Source organism: Cryptomeria japonica, unplaced genomic scaffold, assembly GCF_030272615.1.
Source record: "Cryptomeria japonica unplaced genomic scaffold, Sugi_1.0 HiC_scaffold_127, whole genome shotgun sequence".
Taxonomy (NCBI): domain Eukaryota; kingdom Viridiplantae; phylum Streptophyta; class Pinopsida; order Cupressales; family Cupressaceae; genus Cryptomeria; species Cryptomeria japonica.
Genome location: NW_026728949.1, coordinates 190001 through 205000, shown reverse-complemented (window position 1 = coordinate 205000; position 15000 = coordinate 190001). Strand labels below are relative to the sequence as shown.

Sequence of the window (15000 nt, the reverse complement as noted above, 5' to 3'; positions counted from 1 at the left end):
CCTCACCGCATAGCAATCGGGGGTGCGAGGCGAGGGATGGGGCGGGAAGGCCCCAACGGCTAGACGGAAGAGGCTTCAGGGCCGCCTAGGAATGGTCCAAGCATCGGACACGCTTGGGGCGACTACCAGTGACAGCCCCCTATCCCGCGATGCGTCCGATACGAAGATGGTTCCAAGGCGGCCGAGGAGCCTCACCGCATAGCAATCGGGGTGCGAGGTGGGGGATGCGGCGAGATGGCCCCAACGGCTAGACGGAAGAGGCCACAGGGCCGCGTCGGAATAGTCCAAGCATCGGACGCGCTTGGGGCGACTACCAGTGACAACCCCTTATCCCGCGATGCGTCCGATACGAAGATAGTTCCAAGGCGGCCGAGGAGCCTCACCGCATAGCAATCGGGGTGCGAGGTGGGGGATGCGGCGAGATGGCCCCAACGGCTAGACGGAAGAGGCTGCAGGGCCGCCTCGGAATAGTCCAAGCATCGGACGCGCTTGGGGCCACTACCAGTGACAACCCCTTATCCCGCAATGCGTCCGATACGAAGATAGTTCCAAGGCGGCCGAAGAGCCTCACCGCATAGCAATCGGGGTGCGAGGTGGGGGATGCGGCGAGATGGCCCCAACGGCTAGACGGAAGAGGCCACAGGGCCGCCTCGGAATAGTCCAAGCATCGGACGCGCTTGGGGCGACTACCAGTGACAACCCCTTATCCCGCGATGCGTCCGATACGAAGATAGTTCCCAGGCGGCCGAGGAGCCTCACCGCATAGCAATCGGGGTGCGAGGCGAGGGATGCGGCGAGATGGCCCCAAAGGCTAGACGGAAGAGGCTGCAGGGCTGCCTCGGAATAGTCCAAGCATCGGACGCACTTGGGGCGACTACCACTGCCAACCCCTTATCCCGCGATGCGTCCGATACACAGATAGTTCCGAGGCGGCCGAGGAGGTGGGGGATGCAGCGAGATGGCCCCAACGGCTAGACGGAAGAGGCTGCAGGGCCGCCTCGGAATAGTCCAAGCATCGGACGCGCTTGGGGCGACTACCAGTGACAACCCCTTATCCCGCGATGCGTCCGATACACAGATAGTTCCGAGGCGGCCAAGGAGCCTCACCGCATAGCAATCGTGGTGCGAGGTGGGGGATGCGGCGAGATGGCCCCAACGGCTAGACGGAAGAGGCTGCAGGGCCGCCTCGGAATGGTCCAAGCATCGGATGCGCTTGGGGCGACTACCACTGCCAACCCCTTATCCCGCGATGCGTCCGATACACAGATAGTTCCAAGGCGGCCGAGGAGCCTCACAGCATAGCAATCAGGGTGCGAGGCGAGGGATGCGGCGAGAAAGCCCCAACGGCTAGAGGGAAGAGGCTTCAGGTCCGCCTCGGAATGGTCCAAGCATCGGACGCGCTTGGGGCGACTACCAGTGACAACCCCTTATCCCGCGACGCGTCCGATACACAGATAGTTCCAAGGCGGCCGAGGAGCCTCACCGCATAGCAATCGGGGTGCGAGGCGAGGGATGCGGCGAGAAGGACCCAACGGCTACACGGAAGAGGCTTCGGGGCCGCCTCGGAATGGTCCAAGCATCGGACGCGCTTGGGGCGACTACCAGTGACAACCCCTTATCCCGCGACGCGTCCGATACACAGATAGTTCCAAGGCGGCCGAGGAGCCTCACCGCATAGCAATCGGGGTGCGAGGCGAGGGATGCGGCGAGAAGGACCCAACGGCTACACGGAAGAGGCTTCGGGGCCGCCTCGGAATGGTCCAAGCATCGGACGCGCTTGGGGCGACTACCAGTGACAACCCCTTATCCCGCGACGCGTCCGATACACAGATAGTTCCAAGGCGGCCGAGGAGCCTCACCGCATAGCAATCGGGGTGCGAGGCGAGGGATGCGGCGAGAAGGACCCAACGGCTAGACGGAAGAGGCTTCGGGTCCGCCTCGGAATGGTCCAAGCATCGGACGCGCTTGGGGCGACTACCAGTGACAACCCCTTATCCCGCGACGCGTCCGATACACAGATAGTTCCAAGGCGGCCGAGGAGCCTCACCGCATAGCAATCGGGGTGCGAGGCGAGGGATGCGGCGAGAAGGACCCAACGGCTAGACGGAAGAGGCTTCGGGTCCGCCTCGGAATGGTCCAAGCATCGGACGCGCTTGGGGCGACTACCAGTGACAACCCCTTATCCCGCGACGCGTCCGATACACAGATAGTTCCAAGGCGGCCGAGGAGCCTCACCGCATAGCAATCGGGGTGCGAGGCGAGGGATGCGGCGAGAAGGACCCAACGGCTAGACGGAAGAGGCTTCGGGTCCGCCTCGGAATGGTCCAAGCATCGGACGCGCTTGGGGCGACTACCAGTGACAACCCCTTATCCCGCGACGCGTCCGATACACAGATAGTTCCGAGGCGGCCGAGGAGCCTCACCGCATAGCAATCGGGGTGCGAGGCGAAGGATGCGGCGAGAAGGACCCAACGGCTAGACGGAAGAGGCTTCGGGTCCGCCTCGGAATGGTCTAAGCATCGGACGCGCTTGGGGCGACTACCAGTGACAACCCCTTATCCCGCGACGCGTCCGATACACAGATAGTTCCAAGGCGGCCGAGGAGCCTCACCGCATAGCAATCGGGGTGCGAGGCGAGGGATGCGGCGAGAAGGACCCAACGGCTAGACGGAAGAGGCTTCAGGGCCGCCTCGGAATGGTCCAAGCATCGAACGCGCTTGGGGCGACTACCAGTGACAACCCCTTATCCCGCGACGCGTCCGATACACAGATAGTTCCGAGGCGGCCGAGGAGCCTCACCGCATAGCAATCGGGGTGCGAGGCGAGGGATGCGGCGAGAAGGACCCAACGGCTAGACGGAAGAGGCTTCAGGGCCGCCTCGGAATGGTCCAAGCATCGGACGCGCTTGGGGCGACTACCAGTGACAACCCCTTATCCCGCGACGCGTCCGATACACAGATAGTTCCGAGGCGGCCGAGGAGCCTCACCGCATAGCAATCGGGGTGCGAGGCGAGGGATGCGGCGAGAAGGACCCAACGGCTAGACGGAAGAGGCTTCAGGGCCGCCTCGGAATGGTCCAAGCATCGGACGCGCTTGGGGCGACTACCAATGACAACCCCTTATCCCGCGACGCGTCCGATACACAGATAGTTCCGAGGCGGCCGAGGAGCCTCACCGCATAGCAATCGGGGTGCGAGGCGAGGGATGCGGCGAGAAGGACCCAACGGCTAGACGGAAGAGGCTTCAGGGCCGCCTCGGAATGGTCCAAGCATCGGACGCGCTTGGGGCGACTACCAGTGACAACCCCTTATCCCGCGACGCGTCCGATACACAGATAGTTCCGAGGCGGCCGAGGAGCCTCACCGCATAGCAATCGGGGTGCGAGGCGAGGGATGCGGCGAGAAGGACCCAACGGCTAGACGGAAGAGGCTTCAGGGCCGCCTCGGAATGGTCCAAGCATCGGACGCGCTTGGGGCGACTACCGTTGCCAACCCCTTATCCCGCGATGCGTCTGATACACAGATAGTTCCGAGGCGGCCGAGGAGCCTCACCGCATAGCAATCGGGTTGCGAGGCAGATTATTGGGAAGGGAACCCCCTGGGATGCGGCTCAAGCAGTGCCCAAAGGGACTGGAATGCGGAATCACATCGAGAGACCCAAATGCTATACGAGGGCTCAAATCGAATTATCGATTTGGCCACGACATGGACGCATCGGAACGACTACCTTTGCCGAACCACTCGCAATTGCATCCATACCGAAACCAATAGACATTTCCGTTAGAGCCCTCGCATAGCATTCGGGAATCTCGCATGCCCCTCTAAATCGACCAATGCTGGCGCTCAATGAAAATCCGAGCGCTACCACCGTTCGAGCGCCAGCATTGGTCGAGTTAGAGGGGCACGGGGGAGAATGCTCCAGTCAACACCTCCCCTATATAAGTTATTTGTCCGATTCTCGCACAACCGTAGTCTGCCTCGTCGAATCAAACAACGGTCCCAGATTCCGACTTCCGTTCCGTAGAGACCCAAAAGCTAGATGGAGGCTCGCAAGAAAGAGAGTCGGCGCATAGCAATCGGGTTTCTCGAACGTTTAGGGACCGAGCTCACTTGCGGATAGGGCAAAATCCGCCAAGCAACCCAAAAGCTAGACGGGGGCTCGAATCGAATCGCCTAGGCGGCCACAACAACGACGTGTTGGATCGACTACCAGTGCCAAACCATTCAGCAAGACTAGTCTGTGTCGAGGCCGGATAGAGATTCTCAGAGAGCGCCCGCATAGCATTTAGGAGACCTGCCGCGTCCCTCACACTCGACAAATGGTGGTGCACGTTTATAAATCCGAGCGATCCCAACCCTTTCAAGCACCAACATCGGTCGAGATAGAGGGGCACGGAGGGGGCTGCGTGAGACAACACAGTCCCCTATATAAGTTATTTGTCCGATTCTCACACATCCGAAGAATGGTCATCAAATCGGACAACAGCCCAAACTTCCGACTTCCGTCCCAGAAAGCCCAAGAGCTATCTAAAACGTTCATGGCCGGAACTCGATCGCGGCTATACCAGTCCGCCAAGCAACCCAAAAGCTAGACTGGAGCTCTAGTCGAATCACCTCTGTGGCCATTGCAAGGACGTGTTGGAGCGACTACCATTGCCGAACCATTCCGCAGGTCGAGTCCATACCAAGGCCGCATAGAGATTCACGATGAGCTCCTGCATAGCAATCAGGAGACTTGCCGTGTCCATCACAATCGATAAATCCTGGTGCAAGATTTTTGCATCCGAGCGCTCCAACCAGTCGAGCACCAGCATCAATCGACATAAACGGGCACAGGGGGAGGATGCTCGAGAACACTACCTCCCCTATATAAGTTATTTGTCCGATTCTCAAGCAGCCGAAGTCTGGTCATCGAATCGGGTCAAAGACCACAACTTCCGACTTTACCCACAATGCAAGTCATCGAATCGAACATCGGCCCCCGAGTCGGACTCCATGCGTATGTCAGGTCATCGGACCCAAATTCCGCCTTCCTGCGCATGGCGGGCCATCAATATCAACTCGGTCATCGGACCCAAACTCCGCCTTTTTGCGTATGGCACGCCTTCAAATCGGTCATCGGACCCAAATTCCGCCTTCCTGTGCATGGCGGGCCATCAACATCAACTCGGTCATCGGACCCAAATTCCGCCTTTCTGCGCATGGCACGCCATCAACTCGGTCATCGGACCCAAATTCCGCCTTCCTGCGCATGGCAGGTCATCGGACACAAATTCAGACCTCGCCAATATGCCTACGTATCGAATCGGTCATCGGACCCAACTTCCGACTTCATCCATACTGTAGGGTCTTTGAGGTTGGCGCGGTGCGCTCAACCCAGGGAGTCGACCCATCGAAGCATACACCTCCCCTATATAAGCTATTTGTCCGATTCCCACACCTGTGTAGTTTGCACCTCTGACCAGGACATCGACCCCAACTTCCGAACTCGACTGCAACGACGGCACCAGCGCCTTGGTGCGCACCTTGCGACGCACAGTCCCAACATTCGCCTTCCTGCACATGGCAGGTCATCGGACCCAAATTCCGACCTCGCGAGTATGCCTACATATCGAATCGGTCATCGGACCCAACTTCCGACTTCATCCATACCGTAGGGTCTTTGAGGTTGGCGCGGTGCGCTCAACCCGGGGAGTCGACCCAACGAAGCATACACCTCCCCTATATAAGCTATTTGTCCGATTCCCACACCTGTGTAGTTTGCACCTCCGATCAAGACATCGACCCCAACTTCCGAACTCGCCTCCAACGACCGAACCAGCGCCTTGGTGCGCACCTTGCAACGCACAGTGCCAACATTCGCCTTCCTGCACGTGGCAGGTCATCGGACCCAAATTCCGACCTCGCGAGTATGCCTACATATCGAATCGGTCATCGGACCCAACTTCCGACTTCATCCATACCGTAGGGTCTTTGAGGTTGGCGCGGTGCGCTCAACCCGGGGAGTCGACCCAACGAAGCATACACCTCCCCTATATAAGCTATTTGTCCGATTCCCACACCTGTGTAGCTTGCACCTCCGATCAGGACATCGACCCCAACTTCCGAACTCGACTAAAAAGACCGCACCAGCGCCTTGGTGTGCACCTTGCAACGCACAGTGTCAACATTCGCCTTCCTGCACATGGCAGGTCATCGGACCCAAATTCCGACCTCATGAGCATACCTACTAATCGAATTGGTCATCGGACCCAACTTCCGACTTCATCCATACCGTAGGGTCTTTGAGGTTGGCGCGGTGCGCTCAACCTGGGGAGTCGACCCATCGAAGCATACACCTCCCCTATATAAGCTATTTGTCCGATTCCGACACCTGTGTAGTTTGCACCTCCGCTCAGGACATCGACCCCAACTTCCGAACTCGCCTGCAACGACCGAACCAGCGCCTTGGTGCGCACCAAAAGTGCGCACTTTTGGAGGGCACTTTTGTGCGCTCCAAAGGTGCGCACTTTTGGAGGGCACTTTTCTGCGCTCCAAAGGTGCGCACTTTTGGAGGGCACTTTTTGGAGGGCACTTTTCTGCGCTCCAAAGGTGCGCACTTTTGGAGGGCACTTTTTGGAGGGCACTTTTCTGCGCTCCAAAGGTGCGCACTTTTGGAGGGCACTTTTTGGAGGGCACTTTTCTGCGCTCCAAAGGTGCGCACTTTTGGAGGGCACTTTTTGGAGGGCACTTTTCTGCGCTCCAAAGGTGCGCACTTTTGGAGGGCACTTTTTGGAGGGCACTTTTCTGCGCTCCAAAGGTGCGCACTTTTGGAGGGCACTTTTCTGCGCTCCAAAGGTGCGCACTTTTGGAGGGCACTTTTTGGAGGGCACTTTTCTGCGCTCCAAAGGTGCGCACTTTTGGAGGGCACTTTTTGGAGGGCACTTTTCTGCGCTCCAAAGGTGCGCACTTTTGGAGGGCACTTTTTGGAGGGCACTTTTCTGCGCTCCAAAGGTGCGCACTTTTGGAGGGCACTTTTGTGCACTCCAAAGGTGCGCACTTTTGGAGGGCACTTTTCCTGTGCTCCAAAGGTGCACACCTAGGTGAGCACCTTCGACCACACCTTGTAGCACACCAAACTCTGACTTTCGACTTCATCCGCAATGCAGGGTCTTTGAGGTTGGCGCAATGCGCACAACCAGGGGAGTCGACCCATCAAACCCAACACCTCCCCTATATAAGCTATTTGTCTGATTCTCATACATGCGTAGCCTGCAGGAGCAATTAGGACATCGACCCCAACTTTCGGCTTCTAAACGAAAACAAGGTCTTTGAGGTTGGTGTAATGCGAACAACTAGGGGAGTCAACCCATCAAACCCAACACCTCCCCTATATAAGCTATTTGTCTGATTCTCATACATGTGTAGTCTACAGGAGCAATTAGGACATCGACCCCAACTTTTGACTTCTTAACGAAAACAAGGTCTTTGAGGTTGACGTAATGCGCACAACCAGGGGAGTCGACCCATCAAACCCAACACCTCCCCTATATAAGCTATTTGTCCGATTCTCATACATGTGTAGCCTGCAGGAGCCATTAGGACATTGACCCCAACTTTTGACTTCTTAACGAAAACAAGGTCTTTGAGGTTGGCGTAATGCGCACAACCAAGGGAGTTGACCCATCAAACCCAACACCTCCCCTATATAAGCTATTTGTCTGATTCTCATACATGTGTAGCCTGCAACAACGATTAGGACATCCACCCCAACTTCTGAATTCGTCTGCGTTGACCGCACCAAAGGTGCACGCCTTGGTGCTCACCAAAATCCGACTTCCGACTTCTTCTGCTATGCGGGGTCTTTGAGGTTGGCGCAGTGCGCACAACCAGGGGAGTCAACCCACCGAATGCAACACCTCCCCTATATAAGCTATTTGTCTGATTCTCATACATGCGTAGACTGCAGCAATGATTAGGACATCCACCCCAACTTTTGACTTCTTAAACAAGACAGGGTCTTTGAAGTTGGTGCAGTGCACACAACCAGGGGAGTCGACCCATCAAACGCAACACCTCCCCTATATAAAGCTATTTGTCCGATTCTCATACGTGTAGTCTGCAGCAGCGATTAGGACATCGACCCCAACTTCCGAATTCGTTTGCATTGACCGCACCAAAGGTGCACGCCTTGGTGTGCACCCTGGAGTGCACTTTGGTGCTCACCTCGGTGCACACTTTGGTGTGCACCTCGGTGTGCACCAAAGGTGCGCACCTTGGAGCGCACCAAAGGTGTACACTTTGGAGCGCACCACATAGGGTCTTTGAGAGGTTGGCGCAGTGCGCACACCAAGGTGGGTGTTGAGGTGCGTGCCGAGGTGGGTGGGTGCTAGGGTGCGCTCCATGGTGGGTGCCAGGGTGGGTGCGTGCTAGGGTGGATTCCAAAGAGGGTCATAGGGTGGGTGCCAAGGTGGGTTGGTGATATAGTGGGTTCAAAGGTGGGTACTAGGGTGGGTTCCAAGGTGGGTCACAAGTTGGGTGCCAGGATGCGTGGGTGTTAGGTTGGGTGCCAAGGTGGGCTCCTGCGTGGGTGGGTGCTAGGGTGGGTTTCAAGGTGGACGCGAGGGCGGGTGCCAAGGTGGGTAACAAGTTGGGTGTTAGGATGGGTGAGTGCTAGAGTGGGTGCCAAGGTGGGTGGGTGCTAAGGTGGATGCCAAGGTGGTTCACAGGGTGGGTGGGTTCTAGGGTGAGTTCCAAGGTGGGTCACAGGTTCAGTGCTAGGGTGGGTGTCAAGGCGGGTGTCGAGGTGCCTGGGTGCTAGGGTGTGGATGCCAATGTGGGTCATAGGGTGGGTACTAGGGTGGGCTGCAATGTGGGTGCCAAGGTGGGTAACATGCTCGGTGGGTTCTAAATTGGGTGCCAGGGTGGGTGTGCACCCACCTTGCCCGAGGTGGGTGCCAAGGTGCCAGTGTGGGTGGGTGCTAAGGTGGATGCCAAGGTGGGTGAGAAGGTGGGTGATAGGTTGAGTGGTAGGATGGGTGGGTGCCAAGATGGGTCACAGGGTGGGTGCAAGGGTGGGTAGGTGCTAGGGTTGGTGTCAGGGTGGGTGGGTGCTAGGTTGGGTTCCAAGGTGGGTGCGAGGGTGAGTGTCAAGGTGGGTCACAGGTTAGGTGCTAGGATGGGTGAGTGCTAGGGTGCAAAGGTGCCAGGGTGGGTGCTAGGATGGGTCGATGCTAGGGTGAGTGGCAAGGTGGGTCCACAAGTGTCAAGGTGGGTGCCGAGGTGGGTGCCAAGTCGGCGACTGCTATGGTGGATGCCAAGGTGGGTCACGGGGTGGGTGCCAAGTTGCTAGGTTGGGTTCCAAGGTGGGTGCCAACGTGGGTGCTAGGGTGCGTGGGTTAAAGGGTGTGTCACAACGTGGGTGCCAGGATGGGTGCGCACCCACACTGGCCAAGACGGGTGCGGGTGCAAGGTTGGGTTCCAAGCCCGGTCACAGGCTGGGTGCTAGGATGGGTGGGTGCCAAGGTGGGCACCAGGGTGGGTGCACCCACCCTGGCCAAGGTGGGTCACGGGGTGGGTCCTAGGGTGGGTAACGGGGTGGGTACTAAGGTGCGTGCCAAGGTGGGTCATAGGGTGGGTGCCAAGGTGGGCACCAGGGTGGGTGTGCACCAACCCTAGCCAGGGTAGGTCACGGGGTGGTTGTCGGGGTGGGCGTCAAGGAGCCAAGGTGGGTGGCAAGTAGCCAAGTTGCGTGCCAAGGTGGGTGTCGGGGTGGGTGCCAAGGATCCAAGGTGGGTGCCAAGGAACCAAGGTGGGTGTCTGGGTGGGTGCCGAGGTGGGAGCCAGGGTGGGTCCCAAGGTGAGTGCAAAGGTGGGTGCCAGGGTCAAGGTGAGTGCCAATGTGGGTTCCAAGGTGCCAGGGTCAGGGTGAGTGCCAATGTGGGTTCAAAGGTGCTAAGTTGGGTGCGAGGTTGGGTGCGAGGGTGGGTGGGTGCCAAGGTGTGCTAGGTGGAAGCCCGGGTGGGTCGGCATCCCATGGGTGTCGAGTTGGGTGCCTGATGGGTGCTTCTTGTCAAGTTTTAGTCGTCGGGACTCATTTCGAGCCTTAGAGGTCGTTTCTTGTCCGGTTGCCCTGTCTTCGACCTGGGAACCCAATTTTGGTCCTCGGGTCCCATTTTTTTTTGTCTCGCATCCCACTTTTGGCCTGTGGCCTTTTCGGGGTCGATTCTCGTTTTGGGCATCAGAGCATGTTTCTTCTCCTAAAACCCAATATTTGTTTATTAAGTCTCGGAACACATTTTTGTTCTCGTGGACCCATCATGGGTCTTGGAACGCATTTGTGGTCCTTGGGTCCCATTTTGCATCCCGAAACTTGTGTTTTGGTGCTTGATCCCTATTTTGGGTGCCCACCTTGCACCAAGTGCGCACCCGGGGCAAACCGAGCGCCTTGGTGCACCGGGGCAAGATCGAGCGTGCACCCGAGGCGCCCCGAACATGCACCAAGGTGCACTCGGCCCACATGTGAGCGCAGGTCGTTGCGCCCGAGGTGGTGTGTGGGCACCGCGTTGCAGACGGGACACTGCACGCACACGACGCCCCCTCCAGGTGCACGCACGTAGGCCGGGCCGGGTGCACACCCGACGCCCTAGCAAGGTGCGCGCACCCGGGCAGGGCTCACACTTGGCGAACGGGGCGCACTTCGCGAGGGAGGGTGTGCACCTCGACGGGGGTGGGTGGCCGGGGTGGATTCGCACGTGGGTCGCGGTTTGCTAAGTACACACTGCGACAAGCTCATAACGGGTGCGATCATACCAGCGTTAGTGCACCGGATCCCATCAGAACTCCGCAGTTAAGCGCGCTTGGGCCGGAGTAGTACTGGGATGGGTGACCTCCCGGGAAGTCCCGGTGTTGCACCCTTTTTTAGTTTTTCGCCGGGCGTCGCAATGCTATTTGAATAAACCTTTTGCCCGTTTGCGTTCTCGTCGGGGCCGGGCCGGGCCGGGGTGCGCTGCCCGCACTACCGCGCGCGCGGGGGCGACACCGAGCGCGCACCCGAGGCGCCCCGAGCACACAGGCCACGGTGCAACCCGGGCGTTGTGCGCGCACCCCGGTGCGCCCGAGGTGCTGCGCGCGCACCCAGGTGAAATCGGTGTGCACCTCGGCCAGTGCGCGCTCGGTCGAGTCGCGCACGTTGGCCAAGGTGCACGGTGATGTTTCTTACTCTAAGGTTCCGCACCAGACGCCCGGGACAGGTGAGCGAAGCTGGGCGGGGCCGGGTGCGCGGCCGGGGCAGGTGCACGCAGCTGGAGAGAGCTTTGGAGCACACTTCGGAGCGCACCAATGATGCGCTCCATTCAAAAGTTTCCTGAAAAGGCAAAAAAAGTTGAGATTATAGAATTTCCCACTTGAGAGATTGTAAAAAAAAAAAATTTAAAATGAAGGAAACGCGGGTGCCAAGGTGTGCGCAGCCCAGCCCACCCTGGCGAAGGTGCACGCAAGGTGCGCACCCGAGGCAAACCGGACAATTAACCCAACTTTCGACTTCGCGCGCACCTTGGAGCGCACTTCGGAGCGCTCCTTGGTGCGCACCAATCTTGGGCACCTCGGAGTGCACCATGGCGCCCACCAAGGTGCGCACCCGGGGCAAACCGAGCTCCGACTTCGTGCGCACCTTGGAGCGCACGAAAGGTGCGCACCATGGCGCCCACCAAGGTGCGCAGCCCAGCCAAGGCGTGCGCATCAAGGTGCGCACCCTGGCGAAGGTGCGCACCCGGGGCAAACCGAGCTCCGACTTCGTGCGCACCTTGGAGCGCACAAAAGGTGCGCAACCCAGCCAAGGTGTGCGCACCCCGGTCAAACCGAGCTCCGAATCGTGCGCACCAGAGGTGCACGCCATCGTGCGCACCTTGGAGCACACTTCGGAGCCCTCCTTGGTGCGCGCCGATGTTGCGCACCTCGGAGCGCACCCGGGGAAAACAATGCAATTAACCCGACTTTCGACTTCGTGGGCACCTCGGAGCGCTCTCGGGTTCGCACCTCGGAGCACACCGAGGTGCGCACCTTTGATGCGCTGCCTTCACCAATTTCCAGAAAAGGCAAGAAAACATTGAGAAGGTGTGCGCACCGAGGTGCCCACCCTGGCGAAGGTGCACGCGAGGTGCGCACCCGGGGCAAACCGGGCTCCGACTTCGTGCACGCCGCACCTTGGAGCACACTTCGGAGCGCTCCTTGGTGCGCACCAGGGCGCGCAACCCAGCCGAGGTGCCCACCCCGGCGAAGGTGCACGCGAGGTGCGCACCCGGGGCAAACCGGGCTCCGACTTCGTGCACGCCATGGTGCCCACCGCGGCGAAGGTGCACGCGAGGTGCGCACCCGGGGCAAACCGGGCTCCGACTTCGTGCACGCCGCACCTTGGAGCACACTTCGGAGCGCTCCTTGGTGCGCACCATGGTGCCCACCAGGGCGCGCAACCCCGCCGAAGGTGCACGCGAGGTGCGCACCCGGGGCAAACCGGGCTCCGACTTCGTGCACGCCGCACCTTGGAGCACACTTCGGAGCGCTCCTTGGTGCGCACCATGGTGCCCACCAGGGCGCGCAACCCCGCCGAAGGTGCACGCGAGGTGCGCACCCGGGGCAAACCGGGCTCCGACTTCGTGCACGCCATGGTGCGCACCGCGGCGAAGGTGCGCACCCGGGGCAAACCGGGCTCCGACTTCGTGCACGCCGCACCTTGGAGCACACTTCGGAGCGCTCCTTGGTGCGCACCAGGGCGCGCAACCCAGCCGAGGTGCCCACCCCGGCGAAGGTGCACGCGAGGTGCGTACCCGGGGCAAACCGGGCTCCGACTTCGTGCACGCCGCACCTTGGAGCACACTTCGGAGCGCTCCTTGGTGCGCACCATGGTGCCCACCAGGCCGCGCAACCCAGCCAAGGTGTGCGCACCAAGGTGCACGCGAGGTGCGCACCCGGGGCAAACCGGGGTCCGACTTCGTGCACGCCGCACCTTGGAGCACACATCGGGGCGCTCCCGGGTTCGCACCGGCGTTGCGCACCGTGGTGGGCACCTCGGAGCACACCAAGGTGGGCAGCGAGGTGCGCACCTTTGATGCGATGCCTTCACTAATTTCCATAAAAGGCAAAAAAAAAACGAGATTTTAAAATTTCCGTTTTGAAAGATAGTGAGAAAAAGGGAATGCTGGTGCCATCTTGAGCCCGCCCTGGTGCGCAGCCCAGCCAAGGTGTGCGCACCAAGGTGCCCACCCTGGCGAAGGTGCGCGCCCGGGCAATTAACCCAACTTCCAACTTCGCGCGCGCCAGGGTGGGAGCGCACCCAACAACCGGGCCTGGGAAGAGCCAATGCGAGAAACCCCACCAAACGCTCTGACAAAAAAAGAGGGGGCGCTCCAGTAACCCCGCTTCGGAGCGCACCCTGGGCAAACCCAGCCAAGGTGCCCACCCCGGCCAAGGTGCAGGCGAGGTGCGCACCCGGGGCAAACCGGGCTCCGACAACGTGCACGCCGCACCTTGGAGCACACTTCGTAGCGCTCCCGGGTGCGCACCTCAGAGCACACCAAGGTGGGCAGCGAGGTGCGCACCTTTGATGCGCTGCCTTCACTAATTTCCAGAAAAGGCAAAAAAAAAAGGAGATTTTAAAATTTCCGTTTTGAAAGATAGTGAAAAAAACGGAACGCGCGTGCCATCTTGAGCCCGCCCTGGTGCGCAGCCCAGGTAAGGTGCCCACCCTGGCAAAGGTGCGCACCCGGGCAATTAACCCTACTTCCGACTTCGTGCGCGCCAGGGTGGCAACCGGGCCTCGGAAGAGCCAATGCGAGAAACCCCACCAAACGCTCCGACAAAAAAAGAGGCGGCGCTCCAATAACCCCGCTTCGGAGCGCAGCCGGGGCAAACCCAGCCAAGGTGCCCACCCCGACGAAGGTGCACGCGAGGTGCGCACCCGGGGCAAACCGGGCTCCGACAACGTGCACGCAGCACCTTGGAGCACACTTCGAAGCACTCCCGGGTGCCCACCGGCGTTGCGCACCGTGGTGGGCAGCGAGGTGCGCACCTTTGATGCGCTGCCTTCACTAATTTCCAGAAAAAGGCAAAAAAAAATGAGATTTTAAAATTTCCGTTTTGAAAGATAGTGAAAAAAAAGGAACGCGGGTGCCATCTTGAGCCCGCCCTGGTGCGCAGCCCAGGCAAGGCATGCGCACCAAGGTGCCCACCCGAGGTGCACACCCGGGGCAAACCGGGCTCCGACTTCGTGCAGGCCGCACCTTGGAGCACACTTCGGAGCGCTCCTTGGTGCGCACCATGGTGCCCACCAGGGCGCGCAACCCAGCCAAGGTCTGCACACCAAGGTGCCCACCCCGGCGAAGGTGCACGCGAGGTGCGCACCCGGGGCAAACCGGGCTCCGACTTCGTGCACGCCATGGTGCCCACCGCGGCGAAGGTGCACGCGAGGTGCGCACCCGGGGCAAACCGGGCTCCGACTTCGTGCACGCCGCACCTTGGAGCACACTTCGGAGCGCTCCTTGGTGCGCACCATGGTGCCCACCAGGGCGCGCAACCCAGCCAAGGTGTGCGCACCAAGGTGCACGCGAGGTGCGCACCCGGGGCAAACCGGGGTCCGACTTCGTGCACGCCGCACCTTGGAGCACACATCGGAGCGCTCCCAGGTTCGCACCAGCGTTGCGCACCTTTGATGCGCTGCCTTCACTAATTTCCAGAAAAGGCAAAAAAAAACGAGATTTTAAAATTTCCGTTCTGAAAGATAGTGAAAAAAACGGAACGCGGGTGCCATCTTGAGCCCTTCCTGGTGCGCAGCCCAGGCAAGTTGTGCGCACCAAGGTGCCCACCCTGGCGGAGGTGCGCGCCCGGGGCAATCCGGGCTCCGACTTCGTGCACTGCATGGTGCCCACCAAGGCGCGCAACCCAGCCAAGGTGCCCACCGCAGCGAAGGTGCACGCGAGGTGCGCACCCGAGGTGCACACCCGGGGCAAACCGGGCTCCGACTTCGTGC

The 15000-nt window shown here is 60.0% G+C and overlaps 1 non-coding gene across 1 annotated transcript; it reads left to right on the top strand.

The window, feature by feature from the left end:
- The first annotated feature begins 10776 nt into the window (after positions 1 to 10776).
- Positions 10777 to 10895, top strand: LOC131865945 (5S ribosomal RNA). The gene has a single exon (XR_009364580.1). It is a non-coding gene; the product is annotated as a 5S ribosomal RNA (ribosomal RNA).
- Positions 10896 to 15000: the final 4105 nt, after the last annotated feature.